This window comes from Phyllobates terribilis, unplaced genomic scaffold (genome assembly GCF_046119375.1).
Source record: "Phyllobates terribilis strain yellow unplaced genomic scaffold, ASM4611937v1 Scaffold_34__1_contigs__length_13252353, whole genome shotgun sequence".
In the NCBI taxonomy this organism is placed as follows: Eukaryota; Metazoa; Chordata; class Amphibia; order Anura; family Dendrobatidae; genus Phyllobates; species Phyllobates terribilis.
The window spans coordinates 4,313,842-4,340,270 of record NW_027362794.1 but is presented as its reverse complement, the minus strand read 5'-3'; the positions used below and the strand labels follow the sequence as shown (position 1 = coordinate 4,340,270).

The following is a 26,429-nucleotide window of genomic DNA, read 5'->3' as shown; positions in this document are numbered from 1 at the left end:
ATAGATGGTGTGTGTGCAACAATATACTGAAAGGTCAATTATATTGTGCAGCTTATCTCACCACCTGTAGTTATTTAGGTGAAAGCTCCAAAATGCTTGCCTAATATGTCTGTTTATCCAAAAGGAAGTACAGAGGGAGAGCTAGATAGATAGCATTGCGTTACATTACATGGCAATGCAATGCACAGTTGCTGAAGTTGAACCAAAATGAGCTTGTCATCTGGCTTCTGCAACTTTGAACATGAAAAATCCAATGAGGAGAAGAAAAGCGAAGCCAAAGAGTCCATACCAAAATCCGACAAACAAGCAAAATGAACAAAAAACATTGAATTCAATTCTTTCTGATTTTAGAAACTGCATTAAAGAAGGGGTGCCCCGGTCCTGGAGATACTGCAATACCAGGTCAATGCGTGGAGTGGACAGAGCAAGCTCTTTTTCCATCTCCCTGTTCTAAAAATCCATTTAATATATGGTCCCCAGATAGGGGACGTATCAGATATTAAACTGATAAGAACAGATACTACACTTGATCTTAGCCAAAAGGCCGAGAAGCGATAACCAGAATTGGTTTCGAACTACGGAGCCACCTAAGGATCCTGAAAAGTCCATTTGTGGAGATGAGCTCCTGGACTCCCGTTAAGAAGACATGTTGTCAACCTCTAGATCCCTTACATGCCTGCACTTTTCGGCTTGCTGCTGCTGCAATCCACGCGTTTTAGATCTGCATAACTCCACCTCTTTAAACACAGCACCCTCACGCCCTGCTGTTCCCACCCGCCTCAACACCGTTGGAAGGGAGGAGAACCAATTAAGGCGGGGGGTGGGGTGGAACGAGCAACTGTCTACCCTTAGCAGGAGGGCTGCTGATTACTTACCTCTCCTGCTGCTGCTGGCTGTCCAGCAGCAGACTGAAGGTGGCTGCTGCTGTGCGCAGGTATATAAAGGCTCAGAGCCTATTATGACACGCGCAGCCAGCGTTCCATTGCCACATTCCATCTACTGCAGGCAGGATACCTGGCTGGCTGAATGTCACTGAGAAGCTCACAGAGACCGCCATAAGCAACAGTTTAACAGAATGCCACAGACTAATCAACCCAACTTTTTGGGTTGGGTTCTCTTTTATAGTCTGCAGGCATTAAATGAAAGAAGTCAGTGTTCCAGCAGAGGGAGACAACGTTTCAGAAAAGGCATTGTAGCAAACCAAAAAAGAAATTTTAAGCGCAGCAGAGTAACCAGCGCACATACCTGTTAGCTCAGGTGAGTTTAAAAGGCTGCTGTTGATAACAAGGGCATTTGCTAAATAGATGGTGTGTGTGCAACAATATACTGAAAGGTCAATTATATTGTGCAGCTTATCTCACCACCTGTAGTTATTTAGGTGAAAGCTCCAAAATGCTTGCCTAATATGTCTGTTTATCCAAAAGGAAGTACAGAGGGAGAGCTAGATAGATAGCATTGCGTTACATTACATGGCAATGCAATGCACAGTTGCTGAAGTTGAACCAAAATGAGCTTGTCATCTGGCTTCTGCAACTTTGAACATGAAAAATCCAATGAGGAGAAGAAAAGCGAAGCCAAAGAGTCCATCCCAAAATCCGACAAACAAGCAAAATGAACAAAAAACATTGAATTCAATTCTTTCTGATTTTAGAAACTGCATTAAAGAAGGGGTGCACCGGTCCTGGAGATACTGCAATACCAGGTCAATGCGTGGAGTGGACAGAGCAAGCTCTTTTTCCATCTCCCTGTTCTAAAAATCCATTTAATATATGGTCCCCAGATAGGGGACGTATCAGATATTAAACTGATAAGAACAGATACTACACTTGATCTTAGCCAAAAGGCCGAGAAGCGATAACCAGAATTGGTTTCGAACTACGGAGCCACCTAAGGATCCTGAAAAGTCCATTTGTGGAGATGAGCTCCTGGACTCCCGTTAAGAAGACATGTTGTCAACCTCTAGATCCCTTACATGCCTGCACTTTTCGGCTTGCTGCTGCTGCAATCCACGCGTTTTAGATCTGCATAACTCCACCTCTTTAAACACAGCACCCTCACGCCCTGCTGTTCCCACCCGCCTCAACACCGTTGGAAGGGAGGAGAACCAATTAAGGCGGGGGGTGGGGTGGAACGAGCAACTGTCTACCCTTAGCAGGAGGGCTGCTGATTACTTACCTCTCCTGCTGCTGCTGGCTGTCCAGCAGCAGACTGAAGGTGGCTGCTGCTGTGCGCAGGTATATAAAGGCTCAGAGCCTATTATGACACGCGCAGCCAGCGTTCCATTGCCACATTCCATCTACTGCAGGCAGGATACCTGGCTGGCTGAATGTCACTGAGAAGCTCACAGAGACCGCCATAAGCAACAGTTTAACAGAATGCCACAGACTAATCAACCCAACTTTTTGGGTTGGGTTCTCTTTTATAGTCTGCAGGCATTAAATGAAAGAAGTCAGTGTTCCAGCAGAGGGAGACAACGTTTCAGAAAAGGCATTGTAGCAAACCAAAAAAGAAATTTTAAGCGCAGCAGAGTAACCAGCGCACATACCTGTTAGCTCAGGTGAGTTTAAAAGGCTGCTGTTGATAACAAGGGCATTTGCTAAATAGATGGTGTGTGTGCAACAATATACTGAAAGGTCAATTATATTGTGCAGCTTATCTCACCACCTGTAGTTATTTAGGTGAAAGCTCCAAAATGCTTGCCTAATATGTCTGTTTATCCAAAAGGAAGTACAGAGGGAGAGCTAGATAGATAGCATTGCGTTACATTACATGGCAATGCAATGCACAGTTGCTGAAGTTGAACCAAAATGAGCTTGTCATCTGGCTTCTGCAACTTTGAACATGAAAAATCCAATGAGGAGAAGAAAAGCGAAGCCAAAGAGTCCATCCCAAAATCCGACAAACAAGCAAAATGAACAAAAAACATTGAATTCAATTCTTTCTGATTTTAGAAACTGCATTAAAGAAGGGGTGCACCGGTCCTGGAGATACTGCAATACCAGGTCAATGCGTGGAGTGGACAGAGCAAGCTCTTTTTCCATCTCCCTGTTCTAAAAATCCATTTAATATATGGTCCCCAGATAGGGGACGTATCAGATATTAAACTGATAAGAACAGATACTACACTTGATCTTAGCCAAAAGGCCGAGAAGCGATAACCAGAATTGGTTTCGAACTACGGAGCCACCTAAGGATCCTGAAAAGTCCATTTGTGGAGATGAGCTCCTGGACTCCCGTTAAGAAGACATGTTGTCAACCTCTAGATCCCTTACATGCCTGCACTTTTCGGCTTGCTGCTGCTGCAATCCACGCGTTTTAGATCTGCATAACTCCACCTCTTTAAACACAGCACCCTCACCCCCTGCTGTTCCCACCCGCCTCAACACCGTTGGAAGGGAGGAGAACCAATTAAGGCGGGGGGTGGGGCGGAACGAGCAGCTGTCTACCCTTAGCAGGAGGGCTGCTGATTACTTACCTCTCCTGCTGCTGCTGGCTGTCCAGCAGCAGACTGAAGGTGGCTGCTGCTGTGCGCAGGTATATAAAGGCTCAGAGCCTATTATGACACGCGCAGCCAGCGTTCCATTGCCACATTCCATCTACTGCAGGCAGGATACCTGGCTGGCTGAATGTCACTGAGAAGCTCACAGAGACCGCCATAAGCAACAGTTTAACAGAATGCCACAGACTAATCAACCCAACTTTTTGGGTTGGGTTCTCTTTTATAGTCTGCAGGCATTAAATGAAAGAAGTCAGTGTTCCAGCAGAGGGAGACAACGTTTCAGAAAAGGCATTGTAGCAAACCAAAAAAGAAATTTTAAGCGCAGCAGAGTAACCAGCGCACATACCTGTTAGCTCAGGTGAGTTTAAAAGGCTGCTGTTGATAACAAGGGCATTTGCTAAATAGATGGTGTGTGTGCAACAATATACTGAAAGGTCAATTATATTGTGCAGCTTATCTCACCACCTGTAGTTATTTAGGTGAAAGCTCCAAAATGCTTGCCTAATATGTCTGTTTATCCAAAAGGAAGTACAGAGGCAGAGCTAGATAGATAGCATTGCATTACATTACATGGCAATGCAATGCACAGTTGCTGAAGTTGAACCAAAATGAGCTTGTCATCTGGCTTCTGCAACTTTGAACATGAAAAATCCAATGAGGAGAAGAAAAGCGAAGCCAAAGAGTCCATCCCAAAATCCGACAAACAAGCAAAATGAACAAAAAACATTGAATTCAATTCTTTCTGATTTTAGAAACTGCATTAAAGAAGGGGTGCACCGGTCCTGGAGATACTGCAATACCAGGTCAATGCGTGGAGTGGACAGAGCAAGCTCTTTTTCCATCTCCCTGTTCTAAAAATCCATTTAATATATGGTCCCCAGATAGGGGACGTATCAGATATTAAACTGATAAGAACAGATACTACACTTGATCTTAGCCAAAAGGCCGAGAAGCGATAACCAGAATTGGTTTCGAACTACGGAGCCACCTAAGGATCCTGAAAAGTCCATTTGTGGAGATGAGCTCCTGGACTCCCGTTAAGAAGACATGTTGTCAACCTCTAGATCCCTTACATGCCTGCACTTTTCGGCTTGCTGCTGCGGCAATCCACGCGTTTTAGATCTGCATAACTCCACCTCTTTAAACACAGCACCCTCACCCCCTGCTGTTCCCACCCGCCTCAACACCTTTGGAAGGGAGGAGAACCAATTAAGGCGGGGGGTGGGGTGGAACGAGCAGCTGTCTACCCTTAGCAGGAGGGCTGCTGATTACTTACCTCTCCTGCTGCTGCTGGCTGTCCAGCAGCAGACTGAAGGTGGCTGCTGCTGTGCGCAGGTATATAAAGGCTCAGAGCCTATTATGACACGCGCAGCCAGCGTTCCATTGCCACATTCCATCTACTGCAGGCAGGATACCTGGCTGGCTGAATGTCACTGAGAAGCTCACAGAGACCGCCATAAGCAACAGTTTAACAGAATGCCACAGACTAATCAACCCAACTTTTTGGGTTGGGTTCTCTTTTATAGTCTGCAGGCATTAAATGAAAGAAGTCAGTGTTCCAGCAGAGGGAGACAACGTTTCAGAAAAGGCATTGTAGCAAACCAAAAAAGAAATTTTAAGCGCAGCAGAGTAACCAGCGCACATACCTGTTAGCTCAGGTGAGTTTAAAAGGCTGCTGTTGATAACAAGGGCATTTGCTAAATAGATGGTGTGTGTGCAACAATATACTGAAAGGTCAATTATATTGTGCAGCTTATCTCACCACCTGTAGTTATTTAGGTGAAAGCTCCAAAATGCTTGCCTAATATGTCTGTTTATCCAAAAGGAAGTACAGAGGGAGAGCTAGATAGATAGCATTGCGTTACATTACATGGCAATGCAATGCACAGTTGCTGAAGTTGAACCAAAATGAGCTTGTCATCTGACTTCTGCAACTTTGAACATGAAAAATCCAATGAGGAGAAGAAAAGCGAAGCCAAAGAGTCCATCCCAAAATCCGACAAACAAGCAAAATGAACAAAAAACATTGAATTCAATTCTTTCTGATTTTAGAAACTGCATTAAAGAAGGGGTGCACCGGTCCTGGAGATACTGCAATACCAGGTCAATGCGTGGAGTGGACAGAGCAAGCTCTTTTTCCATCTCCCTGTTCTAAAAATCCATTTAATATATGGTCCCCAGATAGGGGACGTATCAGATATTAAACTGATAAGAACAGATACTACACTTGATCTTAGCCAAAAGGCCGAGAAGCGATAACCAGAATTGGTTTCGAACTACGGAGCCACCTAAGGATCCTGAAAAGTCCATTTGTGGAGATGAGCTCCTGGACTCCCGTTAAGAAGACATGTTGTCAACCTCTAGATCCCTTACATGCCTGCACTTTTCGGCTTGCTGCTGCTGCAATCCACGCGTTTTAGATCTGCATAACTCCACCTCTTTAAACACAGCACCCTCACCCCCTGCTGTTCCCACCCGCCTCAACACCGTTGGAAGGGAGGAGAACCAATTAAGGCGGGGGGTGGGGCGGAACGAGCAGCTGTCTACCCTTAGCAGGAGGGCTGCTGATTACTTACCTCTCCTGCTGCTGCTGGCTGTCCAGCAGCAGACTGAAGGTGGCTGCTGCTGTGCGCAGGTATATAAAGGCTCAGAGCCTATTATGACACGCGCAGCCAGCGTTCCATTGCCACATTCCATCTACTGCAGGCAGGATACCTGGCTGGCTGAATGTCACTGAGAAGCTCACAGAGACCGCCATAAGCAACAGTTTAACAGAATGCCACAGACTAATCAACCCAACTTTTTGGGTTGGGTTCTCTTTTATAGTCTGCAGGCATTAAATGAAAGAAGTCAGTGTTCCAGCAGAGGGAGACAACGTTTCAGAAAAGGCATTGTAGCAAACCAAAAAAGAAATTTTAAGCGCAGCAGAGTAACCAGCGCACATACCTGTTAGCTCAGGTGAGTTTAAAAGGCTGCTGTTGATAACAAGGGCATTTGCTAAATAGATGGTGTGTGTGCAACAATATACTGAAAGGTCAATTATATTGTGCAGCTTATCTCACCACCTGTAGTTATTTAGGTGAAAGCTCCAAAATGCTTGCCTAATATGTCTGTTTATCCAAAAGGAAGTACAGAGGCAGAGCTAGATAGATAGCATTGCATTACATTACATGGCAATGCAATGCACAGTTGCTGAAGTTGAACCAAAATGAGCTTGTCATCTGGCTTCTGCAACTTTGAACATGAAAAATCCAATGAGGAGAAGAAAAGCGAAGCCAAAGAGTCCATCCCAAAATCCGACAAACAAGCAAAATGAACAAAAGACATTGAATTCAATTCTTTCTGATTTTAGAAACTGCATTAAAGAAGGGGTGCACCGGTCCTGGAGATACTGCAATACCAGGTCAATGCGTGGAGTGGACAGAGCAAGCTCTTTTTCCATCTCCCTGTTCTAAAAATCCATTTAATATATGGTCCCCAGATAGGGGACGTATCAGATATTAAACTGATAAGAACAGATACTACACTTGATCTTAGCCAAAAGGCCGAGAAGCGATAACCAGAATTGGTTTCGAACTACGGAGCCACCTAAGGATCCTGAAAAGTCCATTTGTGGAGATGAGCTCCTGGACTCCCGTTAAGAAGACATGTTGTCAACCTCTAGATCCCTTACATGCCTGCACTTTTCGGCTTGCTGCTGCTGCAATCCACGCGTTTTAGATCTGCATAACTCCACCTCTTTAAACACAGCACCCTCACCCCCTGCTGTTCCCACCCGCCTCAACACCGTTGGAAGGGAGGAGAACCAATTAAGGCGGGGGGTGGGGTGGAACGAGCAGCTGTCTACCCTTAGCAGGAGGGCTGCTGATTACTTACCTCTCCTGCTGCTGCTGGCTGTCCAGCAGCAGACTGAAGGTGGCTGCTGCTGTGCGCAGGTATATAAAGGCTCAGAGCCTATTATGACACGCGCAGCCAGCGTTCCATTGCCACATTCCATCTACTGCAGGCAGGATACCTGGCTGGCTGAATGTCACTGAGAAGCTCACAGAGACCGCCATAAGCAACAGTTTAACAGAATGCCACAGACTAATCAACCCAACTTTTTGGGTTGGGTTCTCTTTTATAGTCTGCAGGCATTAAATGAAAGAAGTCAGTGTTCCAGCAGAGGGAGACAACGTTTCAGAAAAGGCATTGTAGCAAACCAAAAAAGAAATTTTAAGCGCAGCAGAGTAACCAGCGCACATACCTGTTAGCTCAGGTGAGTTTAAAAGGCTGCTGTTGATAACAAGGGCATTTGCTAAATAGATGGTGTGTGTGCAACAATATACTGAAAGGTCAATTATATTGTGCAGCTTATCTCACCACCTGTAGTTATTTAGGTGAAAGCTCCAAAATGCTTGCCTAATATGTCTGTTTATCCAAAAGGAAGTACAGAGGGAGAGCTAGATAGATAGCATTGCGTTACATTACATGGCAATGCAATGCACAGTTGCTGAAGTTGAACCAAAATGAGCTTGTCATCTGGCTTCTGCAACTTTGAACATGAAAAATCCAATGAGGAGAAGAAAAGCGAAGCCAAAGAGTCCATCCCAAAATCCGACAAACAAGCAAAATGAACAAAAAACATTGAATTCAATTCTTTCTGATTTTAGAAACTGCATTAAAGAAGGGGTGCACCGGTCCTGGAGATACTGCAATACCAGGTCAATGTGTGGAGTGGACAGAGCAAGCTCTTTTTCCATCTCCCTGTTCTAAAAATCCATTTAATATATGGTCCCCAGATAGGGGACGTATCAGATATTAAACTGATAAGAACAGATTTTTTTTTTAATTTGGCTATCCCCTGCAGAGGGATAAAACCGTTTATTAAAACTTTAACAAATTACAAGCATAATTACACAAATACCAAACGTTAAAAGACAAATGAAATTTACAAAACAAAAAAATACAAAGATTTTAAATAATTAGGTTCCATTGGTCAACAAGCCATTTTTTGGAAATATGTACATTCTTCTTTTTGTCAATTAAATAATAAGTATACATTTCACATAAACATAAACTTAAAACATCATTCACTGATAAAACATCTTGTTTAAAAATAGCAATGTTGCGCGCTTTCCAGAGAGATGACTTGGCGCAGTTCACTGTCTTCCAAGCCATTGTGTACTGGTCCATTGTGGGGCATTCCATAAGTCCGTATAGCACAGTTTTATATGTAAAGTCCTTGAGGTCTGCCACCCTTTCCAGTAGGGGGAGCAGTCTTCTCCAGAAATCCTTTGCAAAATTACATGTCCATAATAGATGTTCCACCGTTTCCTCGTCTTGGCATCCGGCTCTTGGGCAGATGGCAGACCTCACAAATCCTCTTCTGTATTGGAATGCCCGGCAAGGAAGACAGCGGTGCATGCAACTCCAAGCCAGATCTCTCTGTTCATTAAAAAGATAAAAAACGTTAATCATTTTCCAGATAGACATAGATTTGTCATCATCATATCTGTCAACATTACATATTTCCTCACTTTTACGTATTTCTTTAATTAGTTTCTTACTATTTCTTAATTCCTCTATTTTCTTAGTCCCTAAATTAAAATCGGACACTATTTTCCTTAAAATCTCATAATGCGTCGACAAATTAAAAGCATGGGGCACAGATATATTAACTTCATACCATCCAAACTTTCTCATAAAAAATCCTGTATTAAAACGCATAAAAAAGGACCAATAGTGATTCTTAAAAAGGGCATTAAAACAGTAAACGAACAGATGGATTAAAAGAAACCTATTAAAATCTGGAAAATCTTTACCACCTTTTACTTTTGATTTCATCACGATTTCTCTTTTCAGCTTTTCCATTTTTGAGTTCCAAAAGAAGGTAAAACAGGTTTTGGTTATCTTTTTTAAAACATTAACAGGCGGGGGGAAAACCATGCTAAGATACAATAAAAGAGGTAAAATCACCATCTTTAAAACCAATACTTTACCCTCCATTGTAAGTCTCCTCATGTTCCACATACATATTTTCGTATTTACTTTCTGTGTAACTGTTTCCCAACTATTATAACCATCATTATTTTCAGTGAATGATATACCTAAAATGGAAATGGATTCGGAGACATTAATTGGTACATCACGTAAAATCATCCCCCCAACACTTAAAATGTTACACTTATTAAAATTGATTTTAAAACCAGAAGCTAGGCAAAAGGATTGCACTTGATGGAGAGTGGCCGTAAGTGATGGTGCATCTGTACACAAGACCGCCACGTCATCCATGTAGCCTACAACCTTGGCCTCCAAACCACCGCTTCCAGGCAGAGGGACACCGCATATCTGTTTATTTTGGCGTATTGCACATAACATTGGTTCCAGTGCACAGATAAACAGTAGGGGGGACAGAGGGCATCCCTGTTTCACCCCTGACCGTAAAAATACCTCTTGTGTCTTAAAACCATTCACTAAAATCTTACTTGTACAATCCTTGTAAAATGCTTTAAGCGATAGTAAAAACCCTTCTGGTATGCCCATTTTCTCTAAAACTTTAAAAAGATAAAAGTGTGAGACACGGTCAAATGCTTTTTCAAAATCAATAGATAAAATCGCCATTTTCCCCTTTCTGTCTTTCACATCCTCAATACAGTCTTTCACTAAATTCAGATTGTCCCATATACTGCGCCCCGGCACCCCACACACTTGATTAGAATGAATAACTTTGCTGATGACTTCTTTTAGACGATTTGCACAAATTTTAGCCATTATTTTATAGTCACAATTTAAAAGTGTTATTGGTCTCCAGTTTTCTAATTTTGATTTATCACCTTTTTTGTATAGGAGGGAGACTTCACCTTTCTTCCAGGAATTTAATAAAACCTTATTATTAAAAACCTCAGTAAACAAATAAAACAAATCATCTTTTAAAATATCATAAAAACATACATAAAATTCTATTGGGATGCCATCAGGACCAGGGACCTTTCCAGTTTTAAAACTTTTAATAGTTTTTAACACTTCTTGTTCCGTTAAAACTTGGGATAAAAACTCTTGGGATGCGGGATCTAAAACAGCTGTTAGTCCTTGCAGTGAATCATCCATTAATTTATTATCTATATTTTTTCCATTAAAAAGATTAGAAAAAAAAACCTCAACTTTACCCAGCATATTTTTTATATTATTCTCACCATCTATATGGTCAATTATCACTTTTTCTTTTTTATTTTTCCTAAAAAAATATCTGGAACACTTTTCATTTTCTTCTATATGTTGTACTCTAGAACGAAAAATTATCTCTTTTCCTTTTTGTTCTAGCCATTTTGAAATCTCTTCTTTTAAGTTTGAAATATCAACTTGTACATCTATCCCATTGTCTCTGAGCTTAAATAATGTTTGTAGGCGGGTATTTAAAATTCTATATTCTTCATATTTTTCTTTGGCTCTACATATACTCTTTTTAATAAAAAAGTCTTTTATTTTTACTTTCATTCTATCCCACCATACACTCATAGTCTCATTTGTTTTTTTCCCTTTTCTACATTTCCTATAAAACTCAATAAAATCTGATAAAATCTGCGGGTCGGTTAAAAGGGATACGTTCATTTTCCAGCTTTTCTTACCACATTTTTTGTTGTCATTTACTTTTATGGTAAAGGATAAAAGTTTATGGGCTGAAAATATATTAGTTAAAACTTCACATTTGGCAGGTATTGTTTTATCTGAACCAAAAATAAAATCAATCCTAGAGCTACAATTAGCATTGCTCCAAGTGAAACCGGCGTCCTCTGTGCTGTCACTATGACACTCTTTATATATGTCTATCAATTTAGCATCTTTGACTATATCATGTAGCATACCTGAGGTTTTATCGTAGTTCCTGCTTACAGAGCTGGAGCGCCGGTTTTCACCTTTTAAAACACAATTAAAATCCCCTGCTAAGATAAAAGGTTCAGAGTTATTAATAAATAATGGTAAAAGATCAAGCATTTCGGCTCTTTCATTTTTCTCTGGGGATCCATAAAAATTTAAAAACTGCCATCTAATACCATCAATAAAAGCTTTCACTAATAAAATACGACCTGGTAAAATTTCCTGAATAAAATCAATTAAAACGTTCCCTTTAAAAAGTATGGCTACACCCGCTGATCCTGCAGCATTCGATCCGGACCAGACAGATGGCCCACACTTCCACTCATCTTTATATTTTTGATATGACATTTCATGTGGGATATTACATTCTTGCAGAAAAAATACAGATGCAGTAAAACACGTAAAAAAATTAAAAAGAGCAGTTCTTCTCGTGTTAGATTTTATGCCTCTCACGTTGAGGGAAATACCTTTGAGTTCAGCCATCATTAGAAAATGTAGAAATTTTACTTAGGTAACTAAGAGCAACGGATTTACCTGTACGATGAACCTGATCAGACCACTGGGCTTGCGCCTCCCTCCTCATCTGATATTATCGTCACGAGAGTCTCCGTGGAGGAGGAAAGATTACCACATTTATATAAACCCGACGCTACACTGGCATAGCTCGGAGGGCTGGCTGGCAGAACCCGCTGGGTCTCCATTGGCTGGCCATGCAGTTCCTCATCAGGTGGGTCCCCGAGGGGTTCCGACGCCCCTGTTTGACCTGTAGAAGGTTGTCCTAAAGGAGGAGGTTGCGCACAAGGCAGAGCCTCTGACTCTTCAGAGGCAGCAAGATCCCGGTCCCCACCTGTAGCAGCGGAGACCGAAACCCCTGAGGGTCCAGCGTCCACGTCCCCTTCTGAAGAAGTGTCCATCTGTTCACCTCCTGCTGCCTCCTCCGAACCACCCTTTTTCTTTTTCTTAGGACCCACCTTTATCCACTCAGCGCCCTCAGCCCTAGGAGACCCAGACTGGGCATGGGCTTCTGCGTCGGCCTTTTGCCGGTCCCTTTTGACCTTACCAGTAGTGCCCTTCTGCTCCTTCTCAGCCCTCCTTTTGGACTCTCGCAGGTCCTGCAGCCAGGTTTTGGGATTTGGTATTTTACCTGTCATAGACTCTGGAGACATTTCACTATTTGGTACGCCCTTATTGTCTCCAGAGGCTCCAGGTTGTTGTTCCTCCTCCTGAGGGGTGGTCTGATCTTTTGGTCCTTGGTCGGACGTCTTGGACTTCCCCTTTTGCTCATCTTCCCGAAATCTGTGAGGACAAGAAAAATAAAAGTGACCTGGAGTCTGGCAAAAACTGCATTTCTTTTCCTTAGGGCATTCTTTTGTCTCATGTTCTTCACTAGCACAATTTCTACATGATACATGACAGTTTTCTTTTGAATGACCATAGCGCCCACAATTTCTGCAATATACTGGCATCCCAGAAAAGAAGAAATCCCCATTTGTTTGTCCAATTTTAAAACGGGCAGGGGGAAGCCGTATACCACCTGGTGTATTTGGATCTCTTATACACTTCACAAGAAATTTCCACTTAGATGTCCATATGTTATATTCGTTTAATATCTTCCCAATACATTTAACACTTTTAAAATAAATTGCTAGAAATGACATTACTTCTGGAGCAGAAACAAAGGGCGAAAATATTTTTACAATAACCAGTCTTACCTCATCCAGGACGTGCTCAACAATTTGTATCCCTTTCAAAACAGGACTATTTTCAACTTTTTTTAACTTTTCTAGTACATCTCTAAAAATACCTTCTCCGGTGAATGTGATGTCATAGTCACCTCTTCTGGGATAATCCTGGATGGAGAGAATTTCATTCCTTTGTACGCCAAGAAGGTTCCTGAGCACGTCCTGGACTACATACCCTAATTTCCTCATATCCGAGCCACCCGCCGTGAAGTGAACTCGGATAGAGTTTTTTAGCCTCGCATAAAGAGGCACGAGGTTAGGGTCAACCTCCATGGAAAAAGGCAACAAGGTTGCAAATTGCAGCCGCTTGCAATCTGCGCTCCCAGTGTTCTTGCAGCGAAAAACACCTGGAAGCTGGGGGATCGCAACTCGTTACCCTGGGACTAAGCCCTCTCCCTAATAGCAGCAAGCAGGTTAAGTCCACCAAAGTGGACGATCCTGCCAGGCCAAGGAGAGGGGTACCCGAGTGCCCTTCAACCACAATCTCCTGCAATAAAGCACTTGATCGTAGCCAAAAGGCCGAGAAGCGATAACCAGAATTGGTTTCGAACTACGGAGCCACCTAAGGATCCTGAAAAGTCCATTTGTGGAGATGAGCTCCTGGACTCCCGTTAAGAAGACATGTTGTCAACCTCTAGATCCCTTACATGCCTGCACTTTTCGGCTTGCTGCTGCTGCAATCCACGCGTTTTAGATCTGCATAACTCCACCTCTTTAAACACAGCACCCTCACCCCCTGCTGTTCCCACCCGCCTCAACACCGTTGGAAGGGAGGAGAACCAATTAAGGCGGGGGGTGGGGTGGAACGAGCAGCTGTCTACCCTTAGCAGGAGGGCTGCTGATTACTTACCTCTCCTGCTGCTGCTGGCTGTCCAGCAGCAGACTGAAGGTGGCTGCTGCTGTGCGCAGGTATATAAAGGCTCAGAGCCTATTATGACACGCGCAGCCAGCGTTCCATTGCCACATTCCATCTACTGCAGGCAGGATACCTGGCTGGCTGAATGTCACTGAGAAGCTCACAGAGACCGCCATAAGCAACAGTTTAACAGAATGCCACAGACTAATCAACCCAACTTTTTGGGTTGGGTTCTCTTTTATAGTCTGCAGGCATTAAATGAAAGAAGTCAGTGTTCCAGCAGAGGGAGACAACGTTTCAGAAAAGGCATTGTAGCAAACCAAAAAAGAAATTTTAAGCGCAGCAGAGTAACCAGCGCACATACCTGTTAGCTCAGGTGAGTTTAAAAGGCTGCTGTTGATAACAAGGGCATTTGCTAAATAGATGGTGTGTGTGCAACAATATACTGAAAGGTCAATTATATTGTGCAGCTTATCTCACCACCTGTAGTTATTTAGGTGAAAGCTCCAAAATGCTTGCCTAATATGTCTGTTTATCCAAAAGGAAGTACAGAGGGAGAGCTAGATAGATAGCATTGCGTTACATTACATGGCAATGCAATGCACAGTTGCTGAAGTTGAACCAAAATGAGCTTGTCATCTGGCTTCTGCAACCTTGAACATGAAAAATCCAATGAGGAGAAGAAAAGCGAAGCCAAAGAGTCCATCCCAAAATCCGACAAACAAGCAAAATGAACAAAAAACATTGAATTCAATTCTTTCTGATTTTAGAAACTGCATTAAAGAAGGGGTGCACCGGTCCTGGAGATACTGCAATACCAGGTCAATGCATGGAGTGGACAGAGCAAGCTCTTTTTCCATCTCCCTGTTCTAAAAATCCATTTAATATATGGTCCCCAGATAGGGGACGTATCAGATATTAAACTGATAAGAACAGATACTACACTTGATCTTAGCCAAAAGGCCGAGAAGCGATAACCAGAATTGGTTTCGAACTACGGAGCCACCTAAGGATCCTGAAAAGTCCATTTGTGGAGATGAGCTCCTGGACTCCCGTTAAGAAGACATGTTGTCAGCCTCTAGATCCCTTACTGTTATGTTCTGCTACCAAAGCTAAGGAAAGAGAGGAGATCTGTCCCTACTATAGGACTCAGCTGAATCCCTACGATGTAACAGGGAACCTGATCCTGCGATCAGACCTGCTAAAGTCCTAATCTAGTCTGTACGGAGACCTATAGATGTGGGGAGGGAATCCCTACAAGTACTAAGGACTGGGAGGAATATGGGACACCTCCTAACAGAAATAGTAGCAGACAGACGAACAAACAAAATAGATAGAACAAAGAGGTCCGTAGACCAAGCAAACTAACAGAGTTAGATACAGAGCACAGGCTAGCTAGAAAGTAGATATACAATGAAGTCCAGCAAAGCCAGAAGGGCGGAGCAGGATTAAATAGGCCAACAAGGTCATGTGACCAGCAAAGGAAAAAAAAACCTAACAGCAAGGTTCTAACAGTACCCCCCCTTCTAAGAGGATCCTCCGGATCCCCTAGGACCAGGCTTATCAGGAAATCTCCTGTGAAATGCTCTGATAAGTCTGGACGCGGAAACATCATCTGACCTCACCCAAGAGTTATCCTCGGGTCCGAAACCTTTCCAGGCCACAAGATACTGCAAACTACCTCTATACCGTCTAGAGTCAAGGATGCGAGAAATTTCATATTCCCCGTCCTCCACCACCGGAGGAACAGAGGCAGAGGCGTCACCATCCGACACAACAGCTTTTTTTAACAGAGAGACATGAAAGACCGGATTAATTCTCCAGGAGGTAGGAACCTCCAACCTAACAGCAGATTGGTTGACAACCTGAAGCACCTTAAAGGGCCCTACAAACTTGGGACCCAATTTCTTAGAAGGAATCCTCAACCGCAGATTCCTAGAGGACAACCAAACCATGTCACCAACAGCGAACAAAACCTCCTGTCGTTTCCTATCAAAGTAGTCTTTAGATTTTCTGTTGGCCTCCTGAAGATTACCACGCACATCCGTCCAAACTCTTTCCAAATCACCGGAAAAATTCTCCTCCTCAGGCACGGCAGATCCCAACTTGGAGAACGACCCAAACGACGGATGTCTCCCAGAACAACAAAAAAAAGGCGAACAACCAGCAGAAGAAGATGTATGATTGTTCAGAGCAAATTCGACAAGTGGCAGAAACTCAGACCACTCCTCTTGATTGTCTGCCACAAAACAACGCAAGAACTGCTCAACATCCTGGTTTTTCCTTTCTGTCTGGCCATTAGATTCAGGATGATATCCGGACGAAAACGACAAATGAATTCCCAACCTGTCACAAAAGGCACGCCAAAAACGAGCCACGAACTGAGGACCCCTATCAGAAACAATGTCAGTAGGAACGCCATGAAGTCTTACAATTTCCTTGACAAAGGCCTTAGCGAGAGTTTTAGCGCAGGGCAGTTTGACGAAGGGAACCAAGTGACACATCTTGCTAAAACGGTCCACGACCACCCAGATGACAGTAAAACCCTCAGAGGGGGGAAGGTCAGTTATAAAGTCCATAGCCAAATGTGTCCAAGGAGCACTGGGAACCTCCAAAGGACAAAGCAACCCCGCAGCAGGAGTATGTGAGGACTTAGATCTAGCACATATAGTACATTGGCGCACCCACTTAATGACTTCCTTCTGCCATCCAGGCCACCAAAAACTGCGACCCACCAGTCTCTTGGTCTCAGAGATTCTGGGATGACCTGCCAACCGAGATTCGTGACACTCAACAAACAAATCTCTCCTAAAGGTCCCAGGCACAAACAACCTCCCATGAGGAGTGTTAGATGGGGCATTCTCCTGAGCTTTAAGAATCTCATCTTCCAAAACGGAGTCTAAAGCAGCTATCACAACACCTTCTTGTAAAATGTTTTCCTCTTTCTCAGCACCGACTATGGGAGAAAAACTGCGAGACAAGGCATCCGCCTTAACATTCTTAGTACCAGGGATGTAAGTAACGGAGAAATTAAACCGCGAGAAAAACAGTGCCCACCTAGCCTGACGGGCATTCAGGCGCTTGGCAGCGTCAAGATATATCAGATTTTTATGATCCGTAAGAACCTGAACGGGAAATTCCGCACCTTCCAAGAAGTGGCGCCAGTGTTCAAATGCGAGTTTAATAGCCAATAATTCCCGATTACCAATATCGTAATTCAATTCAGTCTCCGAAAATTTTTTTGAAAAAAAGGCACAGGGATGTAATCCATCCCCGTTATCCTGAGACAATACTGCGCCAACCCCCACAGAGGAAGCATCAACCTCAACCAAAAACGGCCTAGTAACATCAGGCTGCATAAGGATGGGAGCAGAGGTGAACCTCTCCTTGAGATACACAAAAGCTTCAATGGCCTCAGAAGACCACTGAACCGCATCAGCACCTTTCCTGGTGAGATCAGTCAGAGGTTTGACAATACTAGAAAAATTTTTTATGAATTTTCTATAGTAATTGGTGAAACCCAAAAACCTCTGTATCGATTTCAAACCAATAGGCCTAGGCCATTCCTGCACAGCCTGAACCTTAACCGGATCCATCTCAAAACCTTTGCTGGAGATAATGTAGCCCAAAAAACTAATTCTCTGTACAGCGAACTCACATTTCTCCAGCTTAGCAAAAAGCGAATTGTCCATTAATAACTGTAATACCTCACGCACGCTCCGCCAATGAGACTCCAGATCTGGCGAATAAATCAAAATGTCATCCAAATACACAACCACATTTTTACCGATCAAATGTCTAAGGATGTCATTAATCAGATTCTGAAAAAATGCAGGAGCATTAGTAAGACCAAAAGGCATAACCAGATTCTCAAAATGACCCACAGGAGTGTTAAAAGCAGTCTTCCATTCATCACCCTCCTTCATGCGCAACAGATTGTATGCCCCCTTAAGGTCAATTTTAGAGAACCACTTGGCCCCCAATAACTGGTTAAACAGATCAGGAATCAATGGCAGTGGGTAAGGATTGCGTACCGTAATTTTGTTAATCTCACGAAAATCCAGACAAGGACGTAAACCGCCGTCCTTTTTTTTTACAAAAAAAAATCCAACCGCCACAGGAGACTTAGAGGGCCTAATGTGACCGACGGCCAAACTTGTCTGTATGTATTCCTCCAAAGCCTTCCTCTCAGGAATAGTAAGGTTAAATAAACGACTTTTAGGAAGAGTCGCTCCAGGGACAAATTCAATAGAACAATCATAGTCTCTATGGGGAGGCAAAACCTGCGATTCCTTCTCAGAAAAAACTCTCCAAAAATCCTGAATAGGAACAGGCAATTCTCCCCTATCCAAAGCTGCAATACGCCCGTTACAACACTTGTCATAACATTTATGGCTCCAGGATTTAATTTCACTGGTAGACCAATCCAGTACAGGATTGTGAAATTTTAACCAGGGCAAACCCAATATTACTGGAGAAGGCAAGTTATTCAACACTACCAAATCCAATTTCTCATGGTGAACACCATTAATAGTGAGAGGAAATTCACTGACCTTGAGAGTAATATTCTTCAAAGGGGAGCCATCCACAGAAACCACAGCAATGGGGGATGATAAAGGTTCAGGTTTTAAATTGAGTTTTTCCACGAATCCCCCATCAATTACATTCAGTGTAGACCCGCAATCAACAAACACCCGAAATTCCATCAATTTTTCCTGAGCAATCGTGGAAGCAGCTAAAAATATACCCTTGGAATTTAAACAGGCAATACGGGCGTGACTGACCATTTTTTTTTCTTTCTTCATACGAAGCTCACAGCCTTTAATCAAATGACCAGATTTTCCGCAATAGTAACACAAGCCTTCCGAAAAACGACGGTCTTTTTCTTGAGAGCGAGGTGCCACCGATCCAATCTCCATCGGTTCACCACTGTTAGTACACACATTATCATAACCAGAAACTGACATAGCAGAGGATTTGCTCTCATTAACCCTAGCACGCAGTCTTCTATCCACCCGTATAGCTAATTGCATAGCCTGTTGCAAATCCTCAGGTGTAGGATAAGCAATTAGCAGGTCTTTAACCCTTTCACTGAGCCCAGCAAGAAATAGACTTTTCAGAGCAGAATCGTTCCACCCTGTTTGAGTGGACCAACGACGAAAATGTGTACAATATTTTTCAACATTACCCGATCCTTGTTTTAAACGTCTCAACTCAGTCTCAGCTGATGCCACACGGTCAGGATCATCATATAATAGTCCTAAAGCAGAAAAAAAACTATCCACTGATCTGAAGCATGTATCACTAGGTTGCAAAGAAAAGGCCCACTCCTGAGGCTCTTTGCGCAAAAGTGACATTATGAACCCTACGCGCTGGGATTCATCCCCAGAGGACTTGGGTCTCAAACAAAAATTCAATAAGCAAGCATTTTTAAATGAAAAAAATTCTCGATGTTCACCAAAAAATAAATCCGGCAAACATACCTTAGGCTCCAAGAAATATGCTCCAGGACAGTTACTCACGTGCTGACGGAGCTCGGCCACTTCCAGAGAGAGTCCCTGCAGGTGTTTAGCCAAATCCTGAACCGACACCATGATGGAACAAAAAAAATCTTTCCTTAGAGAATTTGCAGGCTGAACTTACTGTTATGTTCTGCTACCAAAGCTAAGGAAAGAGAGGAGATCTGTCCCTACTATAGGACTCAGCTGAATCCCTACGATGTAACAGGGAACCTGATCCTGCGATCAGACCTGCTAAAGTCCTAATCTAGTCTGTACGGAGACCTATAGATGTGGGGAGGGAATCCCTACAAGTACTAAGGACTGGGAGGAATATGGGACACCTCCTAACAGAAATAGTAGCAGACAGACGAACAAACAAAATAGATAGAACAAAGAGGTCCGTAGACCAAGCAAACTAACAGAGTTAGATACAGAGCACAGGCTAGCTAGAAAGTAGATATACAATGAAGTCCAGCAAAGCCAGAAGGGCGGAGCAGGATTAAATAGGCCAACAAGGTCATGTGACCAGCAAAGGAAAAAAAAACCTAACAGCAAGGTTCTAACACTTACATGCCTGCACTTTTCGGCTTGCTGCTGCTGCAATCCACGCGTTTTAGATCTGCATAACTCCACCTCTTTAAACACAGCACCCTCACCCCCTGCTGTTCCCACCCGCCTCAACACCGTTGGAAGGGAGGAGAACCAATTAAGGCGGGGGGTGGGGTGGAACGAGCAGCTGTCTACCCTTAGCAGGAGGGCTGCTGATTAGAGATGAGCGGTGTTCGACTAGAACTGTTCGCCAATCTCAAATTCGAGCTGTTTTGGGCGGTGTTCGAGTTGTTCAACGAACCCAAACGATTTGCAAAAAATTCGGCTGTTCGAGGTTATGTTCGATAACTGTTCGTGCACCAAAAGCGTGTCCTGCATGTCTGGTGCTATTTAGAGCACCAATCATGCAGGGATTGTCTGCCACTCACTGTAATGCCACAGCCATGGTGGTTGTGGCATTACAGTGATTGCCCAAATCGATGGGAACAGTGCCAACAGTGAAACATGAAAAGCCGGCAATTCAGCAGCGGCATACACCTGTACCCGACAATTTAGAACCGAAAGAATAGAGCTTCACACATAGATTAGATAGATATAAACATGTCAGCCACATATATACGAAGTACAGTGAAAGTGCTGCTTACTGTACTTGTCATTTAGCGTAAAGGATTTATCAAAAAAAATAATAGTGTTTTCATGCACCGTCTCTTTAAAAAAGCCGGCCAGCAATTCAGCATCTGTACCCGACAATTTATAACAGACAGAATAGAGCTTCACACATAGATTAGATAGATAGAAACATGTCAGTCACATATATATGAAGTACAGTGACAGTGTTGCTTACTGTACTTGTCATTTAGTGTAAAGGATTTATCAAAAAAAATAATAGTGTTTTCATGCACTGTCTCTTTAAAAAAGCCGGCCGGCAATTCAGCATCGGTACTCGACAATTTATAACAGACAGAATAGAGCTTCACACATAGATTAGATAGATAGAAACATGTCAGTCACATATATATGAAGTACAGTGATAGTGTTGGTTACTGTACTTGTCATTTAGTATTAAAACAAAGGATTTATTATTAAAAAAATTGGCGTGGGGTTCCCCTTAATTTTAGGCTCTAGCGGAGGTTAAGCAGACGGCTGGGGCAGATGTTTGAAGCCTGGGAAGGGGGTAATACCCACGGAGCTTCCCAGGCTACTAATATCAGCCCCCAGCTGAATACATAGCCTTTACTAGCTATTAAAATGGGGGACCCCCCAAAAAAAATGACGTGGGGTCCCCCCTAATTTAATAGCTAGCAAAGGCTAGGCAGACAGCTGGGGGCTGATATTAATAGCCCAGGAAGGGTGCCATGAATATTGGCCCCCTCCCAGGCTAGAAACACCAGCCGTCAGCCGCCCCAGAAATGGCGCATTCATAGGATGCGCCAATTCTGGCACTTAGCCTCGCTCTTCCACGCTGCCCTGGTGCGGTGGCAGGGGGTAATAGGGTTGGGGTTGATGTCAGCTTATAATGCCAGCTGACATCAAGCCCAGGTTAGTAATGGAGAGGCGTCTATAAGACACCCCCATTACTAACCCCATAGTCAAAGTTAAAAAAAACACAACCCAGAATAAAGTCCTTTAATTGAAATAAAGACACAATCCTTTATTGTTCTAAATTAAACCATACTTACCGTCACGCCCATTCCAGCTGAAGCCAACGATCTCCTGCAATAAAAGAAAAATAATAAAGCAACCTCATCCTTACCTTTCCATGGTTCCCACGACAGCTTCAGCTCTGCTACATCGAGATGACAGGCTGGACCGCAGCAGAACGCTGCCATCCAGCCTCTCATCCCGCAGACACTGAGAAGCGCAGGCTTGCTTGCGCTGCTCAGCGTCTCTCTGTGACGACATCCAGATGAGCCGAGTTCATGTCCAATGAACTCAGCTCACCTCATGTACGTCACTGACAGCGTGGGAAAATTCTCACGCTGAAGCGGTGAGTGCAGGAGAATTCTCCCACGCTGTCAGTGACTTGCATAAGGTGAGCTCATGTCCAATGAACTCAGCTCACCTCCTGCACGTCACTGACAGCGTGGGAGAATTCTCCTGCACTCAGCGCTTCAGTGTGAGAATTCTCCCACGCTGAAGCGCTGAGTGCAGGAGAATTTTCCCACTCTGTCAGTGACGTGCATGAGGTGAGCCGAGTTCATTGGACATTAACTCGGCTCATCTGGATGCCCTCACAGAGAGACACTGTGGAGCGCAAGCAAGCCTGCGCTTCTCAGTGTCTGCGGGATGACAGGCTGGATGGCAGCGCTCTGCTGCGGTCCAGCCTGTCATCTCGATGTAGCAGAGCTGAAGCTGTCATGGGAACCATGGAAAGGTAAGGATGATGTTGCTTTATTATTTTTCTTTTATTTCAGGAGATCGTTGGCTTCAGCTGGAATGGGCGTGACGGTAAGTATGGTTTAATTTAGAACAATAAAGAATTGTGTGTTTATTTCAATTAAAGGACTTTTTTCTGGGTGTTGTGTTTTTTTTAAATACTTTACTAGAAATTCATGGTGGTCATGTCTAATATTGGCGTGACCCCATGAATTTCGGGCTTAGGGCCAGCTGATAATGCCAAGCTGGCCCTAACCCCTTTATTACCCAGTGAGCCACCGCATCAGGGCCCTGGATGAGTTGGGTACAGCGCCAGAAGATGGCGCTTCTATGAACGCGCCATTTTCCGGGGTGGCTGCGGACTGCAATTTGCAGCGGGGGTGGCCCAGAAAGCTTGGGCCTCCCTGCGCTGCGGATTCCAGCCCCCAGCTGCCTAGTTGTACCTGGCTGGACACAAAAACAGGGCGAAGCCCCACGTCAATTTTCTTTAAATTATTTCATGAAATAATTAAGAAAAAAAGGGCTTCCCTATATTGTTGTGTCCGGCCAGGTACAAATAGGCAGCTGGTGGTTGGGGGCAGCCCGTTCCTGCCTGCTGTACCTGGCTGGACACAAATATAGTGCGAAGCCCCACGTCAATTTTTTTTAAATTATTTCATGAATTTCCTGAAATAATTTAAAAAAATTGAAGTGGGGCTTCGCACTATATTTGTGTCCAGCCAGGTACAGCAGGCAGGAACGGGCTGCCCCCAACCACCAGCTGCCTATTTGTACCTGGCCGGACACAACAATATAGGGAAGGCCTTTTTTTCTTAATTATTTCATGAATTTCATGAAATAATTAAAAAAAATTGAAGTGGGGCTTCGCACTATATTTGTGTCCAGCCAGGTACAGCAGGCAGGAACGGGCTGCCCCCAACCACCAGCTGCCTATTTGTACCTGGCCGGACACAACAATATAGGGAAGGCCTTTTTTTCTTAATTATTTCATGAATTTCATGAAATAATTAAAAAAAAAGTACGTGGGGCTTCGCCCTATTTTTGTGTCCAGCCAGGTACAACTAGGCAGCTGGGGGCTGGAATCTGCAGCGCAGGGAGGCCCAAGCTTTCTGGGCCACCCCCGCTACAAATTGCAGTCCGCAGCCACCCCGGAAAATGGCGCGTTCATAGAAGCGCCATCTTCTGGCGCTGTACCCAACTCATCCAGGGCCCTGGTGCGGTGGCTCACTGGGTAATAAAGGGGTTAGGGCCAGCTTGGTATTATCAGCTGGCCCCAAGCCCAAAATTCATGGGGTCACGCCAGTATTAGACATGACCGCCATGAATTTCTAGTAAAGTATTTAAAAAAAACACAACACCCAGAATAAAGTCCTTTAATTGAAATAAAGACACAATTCTTTATTGTTCTAAATTAAACCATACTTACCATCACACCCATTCCAGCTGAAGCCAACGATCTCCTGCAATAAAAGAAAAATAATAAACCAACCTCATCCTTACCTTTCCATGGTTCCCACGACAGCTTCAGCTCTGCTACATCGAGATGACTGGCTGGACCGCAGCAGAACGCTGCCATCCAGCCTGTCATCCCGCAGACACTGAGAAGCGCAGGCATGCTTGCGCTCCTCACTGTCTCGCTGTGACGGCATCCAGATGAGCCGAGGTCATGTCCAATGAACTCGGCTCACCTCATGCACGTCACTGACAGCGTGGGAAAATTCTCACGCTGAAGTGCTGAGTGCAGGAGAATTCTCCCACGCTGTCAGTGATGTGCATGAGGTGAGCTCATGTCCAATGAACTCAGCTCACCTCCTGCACGTCACTGACAGCGTGGGAAAATTCTCCTGCAATCAGCGCTTCAGCGTGAGAATTTTCCCACGCTGTCAGTGACGTGCATGAGGTGAGCCGAGTTCATTGGACATGAACTCGGCTCATCTGGATGTCGTCACAGAGAGACGCTGAGCAGCGCAAGCAAGCCTGCGCTTCTCAGTGTCTGCGGGATGACAGGCTGGATGGCAGCGTTCTGCTGCGGTCCAGCCTGTCATCTCGATGTAGCAGAGCTGAAGCTGTCGTGGGAACCATGGAAAGGTAAGGATGAGGTTGCTTTATTATTTTTCTTTTATTGCAGGAGATCGTTGGCTTCAGCTGGAATGGGCGTGATGGTAAGTATGGTTTAATTTAGAACAATAAAGGATTGTGTCTTTATTTCAATTAAAGGACTTTATTCTGGGTGTTTGTGTTTTTTTTAACTTTGACTATGGGGTTAGTAATGGGGGTGTCTTATAGACGCCTCTCCATTACTAACCTGGGCTTGATGTCAGCTGGCATTATAAGCTGACATCAACCCCAACCCTATTACCCCCTGCCACCGTACCAGGGCAGCGTGGAAGAGCGAGGCTAAGTGCCAGAATTGGCGCATCCTATGAATGCGCCATTTCTGGGGCGGCTGACGGCTGGTGTTTCTAGCCTGGGAGGGGGCCAATATTCATGGCTCCCTTCCTGGGCTATTAATATCAGCCCCCAGCTGTCTGCCTAGCCTTTGCTAGCTATTAAATTAGGGGGGACCCCACGTCATTTTTTTTGGGGGGTCCCCCATTTTAATAGCTAGTAAAGGCTATGTATTCAGCTGGGGGCTGATATTAGTAGCCTGGGAAGCTCCGTGGGTATTACCCCCTTCCCAGGCTTCAAACATCTGCCCCAGCCGTCTGCTTAACCTCCGCTAGAGCCTAAAATTAAGGGGAACCCCACGCCAATTTTTTTAATAATAAATCCTTTATTTTAATACTAAATGACAAGTACAGTAACCAACACTATCACTGTACTTCATATATATGTGACTGACATGTTTCTATCTATCTAATCTATGTGTGATGCTCTATCTTTCTGTTCTAAATTGTCGGGTACCGCTGCTGAATTGCCGGCCGGCTTTTTTAAAGAGACAGTGCATGAAAACACTATTATTTTTTTAAATAAATCCTTTACACTAAATGACAAGTACAGTAAGCAACACTATCACTGTACTTATTATATATGTGACTGACATGTTTCTATCTATCTAATCTATGTGTGAAGCTCTATTCTTTCTGTTCTAAATTGTCGGGTACAGATGCTGAATTGCCGGCCGGCTTTTTTAAAGAGACGGTGCATGAAAACACTAATATTTTTTTTAATAAATCCTTTACACTAAATGACAAGTGCAGTAACCAACACTGTCACTGTGCTTCTTATATGTGTGACTGACATGTTTCTATCTATCTAATCTATGTGTGATGCTCTATTCCTTCTTGTCTAAATTGTCGGGTACCGGTGTATGCCGCTGCTGAATTTGCCGGCCGGCTTTTTTAAACAGAGTGTCTTCTGAGCAGTTTGTCAGCTTTTGGACACCTTTGCAGGTGTTTTCTATGTGTTTCTATGTGTTTTTGTTTGCCTGCCATTGGTTTTAACGGTGTTCGACGGTGTTCTAAGGTGTTCGACGAACAGTTCGACGAACAGTTCCTCGAACATCCCGGTGTTCGACGAACCGAACCGAACCCGAACACTACGGGGGTGGCTCAACACTACTGCTGATTACTTACCTCTCCTGCTGCTGCTGGCTGTCCAGCAGCAGACTGAAGGTGGCTGCTGCTGTGCGCAGGTATATAAAGGCTCAGAGCCTATTATGACACGCGCAGCCAGCGTTCCATTGCCACATTCCATCTACTGCAGGCAGGATACCTGGCTGGCTGAATGTCACTGAGAAGCTCACAGAGACCGCCATAAGCAACAGTTTAACAGAATGCCACAGACTAATCAACCCAACTTTTTGGGTTGGGTTCTCTTTTATAGTCTGCAGGCATTAAATGAAAGAAGTCAGTGTTCCAGCAGAGGGAGACAACGTTTCAGAAAAGGCATTGTAGCAAACCAAAAAAGAAATTTTAAGCGCAGCAGAGTAACCAGCGCACAAACCTGTTAGCTCAGGTGAGTTTAAAAGGCTGCTGTTGATAACAAGGGCATTTGCTAAATAGATGGTGTGTGTGCAACAATATACTGAAAGGTCAATTATATTGTGC

The 26,429-nt window shown here is 44.0% G+C and overlaps 8 non-coding genes across 8 annotated transcripts; all 8 read right to left on the bottom strand.

Annotated features, from left to right (window-relative positions):
* Positions 1-365: 365 nt before the first annotated feature.
* On the bottom strand, positions 366-556 carry LOC141181686 (U2 spliceosomal RNA). Its single transcript, XR_012257239.1, has one exon. It is a non-coding gene; the product is annotated as a U2 spliceosomal RNA (small nuclear RNA).
* A 1,109-nt stretch (positions 557-1,665) lies between these two features.
* LOC141181004 (U2 spliceosomal RNA) lies at positions 1,666-1,856 on the bottom strand. Its single transcript, XR_012256622.1, has one exon. It is a non-coding gene; the product is annotated as a U2 spliceosomal RNA (small nuclear RNA).
* Positions 1,857-2,965: 1,109 nt separating this feature from the next.
* On the bottom strand, positions 2,966-3,156 carry LOC141181003 (U2 spliceosomal RNA). Its single transcript, XR_012256621.1, has one exon. It is a non-coding gene; the product is annotated as a U2 spliceosomal RNA (small nuclear RNA).
* Positions 3,157-4,265: 1,109 nt separating this feature from the next.
* LOC141181002 (U2 spliceosomal RNA) lies at positions 4,266-4,456 on the bottom strand. The gene has a single exon (XR_012256620.1). It is a non-coding gene; the product is annotated as a U2 spliceosomal RNA (small nuclear RNA).
* Positions 4,457-5,565: 1,109 nt separating this feature from the next.
* LOC141181001 (U2 spliceosomal RNA) lies at positions 5,566-5,756 on the bottom strand. Its single transcript, XR_012256619.1, has one exon. It is a non-coding gene; the product is annotated as a U2 spliceosomal RNA (small nuclear RNA).
* Positions 5,757-6,865: 1,109 nt separating this feature from the next.
* On the bottom strand, positions 6,866-7,056 carry LOC141180999 (U2 spliceosomal RNA). Its single transcript, XR_012256618.1, has one exon. It is a non-coding gene; the product is annotated as a U2 spliceosomal RNA (small nuclear RNA).
* Positions 7,057-8,165: 1,109 nt separating this feature from the next.
* LOC141181998 (U2 spliceosomal RNA) lies at positions 8,166-8,354 on the bottom strand. Its single transcript, XR_012257503.1, has one exon. It is a non-coding gene; the product is annotated as a U2 spliceosomal RNA (small nuclear RNA).
* Positions 8,355-14,738: 6,384 nt separating this feature from the next.
* On the bottom strand, positions 14,739-14,929 carry LOC141181465 (U2 spliceosomal RNA). The gene has a single exon (XR_012257039.1). It is a non-coding gene; the product is annotated as a U2 spliceosomal RNA (small nuclear RNA).
* Positions 14,930-26,429: the final 11,500 nt, after the last annotated feature.